Below are 5,855 nucleotides of genomic sequence, written 5' to 3'. Positions count from 1 at the left end.
TGATTTGTGTCACTGCCCTTTATTTCTTTCTTTACTTATATAAAGACTTAACACCTTGACCAAAACCTTATTTGCCTTTCAGTTGATTTAAACTAAGAATAATCTTTGACACAGTTTTTTAGATTTACTGAAACTATGACTGAAAAATTCAATCTCGAGACTAAATTGTTTGGACACAGTATTATTATTATAATTGATGTATTTTGTGTTGTTTTGGCTCATATTCTACAGAAAATGTTTTGTTTGTCATTTTGTTCGCGGCAGTTCAAAATATATAGTGTGGTATGTTTGAAATGTGAGCTAGAAATGAATGAATTGTACATTAATGTGTGATTTTACCTAAGAACTGAGAAGCAAATACTACTGGTCTCCTGAGCACAGGACCCAACCATGTGTTCGAAAAACTTCAAAGAGATATGAACCCTAAACAAACCACAATGACTATAATAACAAAAAGAGTCAAAATGACTACAAAGGAAAACAAATTTGCTACAAAGAGACAAAAAAGCAACAATAAAAAACACTCTCAGAACGACTACAAAGGAAACACACTACAACAAAAGAGAACTACAAAGAGACTCATGACAACATAAGAATGCAAACCTACTACAAAGGGCCACAACGGGAACAGAAAGAATTCTGAAAACAAAAAACAACTACAAAATGACATAACAACCCTACAGAGATTAAACAATACTACACAGATCTGCAGAACAGCAACAACAGAGATGAGCAACGTGACAAATAAACTAACCTTGTTGACGAAAACAGACAAAAATAGTGCTGGGGATTCAAAATGATCACTAAAGCCACAGATTGATAGCAACATTTTCTATCTTGCTGCTACTGTGTGTATAAGGTTAGTTAAACTGTGATACGCTCTAATGTTAGGGGTTTTACAAATTACTGCAAAGGCAACAATTTAAATTTGCTTGAAACTATATGGACCTAAATACTAAAAGGCCATTTCTATTGTGGAAGAATATGCTGAAAGTCATCTTAATTGAGAAAAGAACTAATCACACATCTGCTACCAATGTCCAACTACAAATGTTGCCAGACTCTGAGTCTAAGCAAAGAGCCAGCAGATGGCAGCAGAGTGTTGTCACATCTCCACTGTCACTGGGTTCATCGGGTCCACTATGACATGGATTCCCTCCATCACTCGGTGTCCACTTCTGCTCTTCACAGCTTCAGTGTATTATGGCTTATTACTAAAGTACATTAACTGTGTGAGGCTTTACGTGAATGTGTATGTGGCCATAATGAGGAATTAGTTTTATCATTTGACAGAAAATTTCAATTTCAATGTGTTAATTGTGTATATATGTAATTGGAATTGCTTTTTTTCCTGCCTAAGCAGACCTCGTTTCTGTCCTTAGTGTCAGTAATTACATGCATATACTGTACGGCTGGTGTGAGGCCATCACTCTGCGTAATGTGAAGAAAAAGCTGCCCAAATCACCTTTGCTCCCCAGAGACACTCCTACATTAATTATCATATTTAACTTAAACCACTGTGGTTAATCCAACTTCGCATCCGGCACAAAAAGATGCCTCATTTCTTTTTTGCTATACTTTCTTCAGACCTCAACTGGAGCAAGGTTCACAGTGGAGACATTTTCACATTGCTAGCTACTTCTCTGTGGGCATGAAATTAGTAAATCTAATCATTTGGGTTGATTTAAGAATGCAAGGGAAGACCACGGGGTCATATGCACATAGGTAATCAATACTAATTACCATTTCATTTCTCCCCCCCCCCCACTTTCTTTTCTTTTGGAACCGCACACGAATCTGATCTCATTTGCCTGATTAAAGGTTGCAAATGAAGGGTCCTCACTCCCTGATTCTCATCAAAGGCCAACCCCACGCTCAGTAACTTTGTCTTCATTCAATTCCACATTGTCTTCAGACAAGGCTCCAATTATAAACTTGCAGTGAATCTCCAAAATAGCCTGTGCACATTGACCTTTTTAGATTAAACGCACCTTCTCTATTTCTCATGGAGGCCCATACTGTCCCTTTTCCCCCTCAAATAAACAACAGCGGAGGGAATTTTGTAGTGAAGATGCCTTGAAAGGTAATGTGGCAACAAAAGCAATGAGAGCAGGCTGACGTGGAAAACTCGTGCATTTCTGTCATAAATCAATAACGGTTCCGACATTCTGAATTCATCTTTATTAACAAATAAATCCATGCAAAATATAAACGAGTCCCTAATACATTTCAGGAGGATGAAAAGCACATAACAGCACAGGTTATAGATTTTCGATGTGTGTGCTATGTGGCCACCCTATTGGTCGCATTGACAACATATACTCTGCTGAATGCCAAATAAACTGTGAGTGGCAGGACCCATTTCCAGACATTGGGATTATGGATTTGATCCACCTCACACACGAGAGAAGCTCTGGCTTAAAACAAGTCCAGTGTGTCGCACTCCAAATAAGGCTTCCACAATCCAGCAGGCGAGTGCTGGAATACTCATCTGACAATCTGCTTTTGACAATTAAGACGCCCATAGAGGCATGGAAAGCTCTCAATTCCATTAGCCTCTGTGCGGTTTCCCCTCTATCTGTCCAGTGAGCCTTAACTTACTTATTAGTACGAGTCTGCTGTATTTTGTTAGGGATGCGATTAGTGAAATCTACATGGAAAGGCAATTTCCCCCTTCTTTTCTTTCCCTTCACTCTCTCACACTCCATTGAGATCAGACAGATCTAAAGAATGGCATTTGCGCACTAATGAAATTCGCTCTGCATCATCTCAGATGTTAATCTTTGGATGGAAGTGACTTGTGTCTTTATTTACTCGTTTCTCTGTGACAAATAATCAGAGTTGGCTAAAATTACATCTGCGCTGGCGTGCTCCCTCTATTTAACCGACGGCTGGGAGCATAGGCTGGCAGTCAGCTCGGAGACTGCAGCTCCACTTTGATGTATTGAAGTTAATATCTCCCTGACATTTCTCAGGACAGATTTTCATCACTGGATTCATCTGTACTTTTGGGGCTGTGTAATAAATGAGGCAGGACATTCATTTTCCTCCCCTCGCCTTTGCTTCTGTGGAGAAAAGCTGTGAATGAGTGCATGTAGGTGTGTAAATATATATCTAGTGTTGGGATGCGGGGGGTGTAAATCTTTGAGCTTGGATGTGCTCCTTTGTGTGTTTGCACAGCTAGCCACTGCACCCCTGAGCGACCTGGAGTCCGGCGTGAGTGGTCTTGTGACATAAAATAGACGGCAGCATTAATGCAAGTGACATTAATTTGACAGAACACCCACTAACATGCGAAGTCACTCGCAGTTCATAAGAATAATATTAACTCGGCATTAACATGCAAGGCTGTCTGTTGCACCAGATGCCAGGTATGGTGGAGAGTGGCTGCTGCAGCCTGTCTTCATGGGCCCACGAGTGGATCACAGTTAGAGTGTGGAACAAGAAAAGCCTCATTTTTACTGTCTGTATGTTGGAGCTGGTGCTGACAGAGAGAAACTCCACCGCTGTGGCTGCATGGAGACACTGTGCAGCACAGCCGTCATCGGCAGCATTCTCAAAATAGCTAAAAGGAAGCAGACGGCATGAAAGCTGTAGTTTAGGGAACAGGTTTAGACAGAAAACCAGTGGATTAGCCTTTTCTACTTGATGAACGGCTCACACGACCTCGAGCAGAGCAGCACACAAACACATATATATAACAGGTGTAGCCAGCGGAAAAGCTGAAGGCCATTTAGTCCCAGCCATTAACACTAATCAAAAACCACTTTACCTGATAAGAACTGCAAGGGTCGTCTACCAACCACCACGCACCAACATCCCTTATTGCTCATACTGACCCAGCTTAAACAAGGTGCCACTAGTGGGAACAATGAAGGTGATGAAGAGATACGGGTGAGAGGGCTAATTCGTAGCAGAGGGGAAGAGCGAGCATTCAGTGGCTGACCTGGACGATTAGTGTAGGACAGATTGCAAAGATTGTGATCCATAAACGAACACAACAGAAACTGCTGTCGAAGGACGTCCCACATGGACGGACACAAAAACATTACTACACAACACAGTGAGACACAATATGTAGTGTTGGAGCAGAAAATAAAGTTTATACATACGCACGCGCACACACACACACACACACACTCACACACACACTCACATACACACTCACATACACACACTCACACACACACTCACACACACACACACTCACACTCACACACACACTCACACACACGTATACACACACACGTATACACACACACACACACACTCACACTCACACACACACTCACACACACGTATACACACACACGTATACACACACACACACTCACACACACACACACACACACACTCACACACACACACTCACACACTCACATACACACACACACACTCACACACACACACACACACACACTCACTCACACACACACACACTCACACACACTCACACACACACTCACACACTCACACACACACACACACACACTCACACACACACACACTCACACTCACACACACTCACACACACACACACACACACACACACACACACACACACACACACACACTCACACTCACACACACTCACACACACACACACACACACACACACACACACAGGCTTATACAGTATGGATTGGGCATTGACCAAACCTCATGAAAGATGCAGTTATGCAGATGGACTCAGTGTGAGTGAATGCAGGCCATGGGGGCAGGTGTGGAGCAGCTCCAAGCCGTCTGCTGAACAGGCAGCTCTTCCAGGTGACACAGACCTTCTGGTTTAACAATCAATCACACAGTATAGTAGCTTACTGTTCATTTCGTTGGTGAAACATACTTTAACTGGATAGTCAGCCTTTTTTTCTATGAGGAAGATAGTTAAAAGATGAAAATGACAGTAACGAATTCTCTGTGGGATTTTGTTGACAAAAAAGCTCCAAAAAGTCTTTAAAGCTGCAATAATTAATATTTCTGCATTAATAATGGCTCATATGACTACTTTTTTATTAAAGGGCTCCTGATGACCAACCCAATCCTGATGATTACCATCACCTGAATCCACAGTTCCATTAGCTTAAAGCTGTTGGCTGCAAACTTCCTTTTTTTGAACATTGTTACTGTACGGATTATGCTATGCTGATTAAAATGCCACATTTGACAAAAATGAGTCACAAGGATGTTAAATCTATATTGTGCAGAGCATTTACACTAAATACTTGTATAGTTTGACTCCAGAGTCCCGTGTGGTTAGGTTCAAGTATCAATAAAGCAATTTGGTTAAGGTACGAAATAGATTTTGGTTTTGTTATGTTGGACACAATCTAGTTTTTGATCAGACCCAGGTTACTGTGCTAATACAAGCTAAACGCATTACAGACATGAAAGTTAAGTCAATCTTTAAATCTTTTCATGAACAAACCTGTCATCCTGCAGCCAAATTCTAATTTCTGTCTGTCCAGTATTTATCTTGATGAATTTTAACCCATAGATGCTTCCTAGTTGCTCTTGGTACGAACTAAACACAGACTCAAATGTTCAACACAGTTTTTGTAAATATCTAAACTCTGTTATCTATATTATCATGGGTTTCTTAGGTTACTCACACACTTATTCTCAATACTATGACCAAATCTAAAGCATCTAAATGAGCATTGGTAGTATAGTTTAGATAAGTAAGTTTTTAATTGAATCGCGGTGGCAAACCGTCTGTAAATCGACGTCTTCGAAGAAACTCACTCAACTCACTCTGTACTATCTCTTAACATGGCTCATGCTTTATCCTTCAGTTCATGTTGGTTACACCACCTACACAACCTGCTCAACCAGGCTGTTTGTGTCTGCAAGCTTTT

The sequence above is a fragment of the Channa argus genome, chromosome 19, assembly GCF_033026475.1.
Source record: "Channa argus isolate prfri chromosome 19, Channa argus male v1.0, whole genome shotgun sequence".
In the NCBI taxonomy this organism is placed as follows: Eukaryota; Metazoa; Chordata; class Actinopteri; order Anabantiformes; family Channidae; genus Channa; species Channa argus.
Note: the sequence above shows the minus strand (reverse complement) of the source record.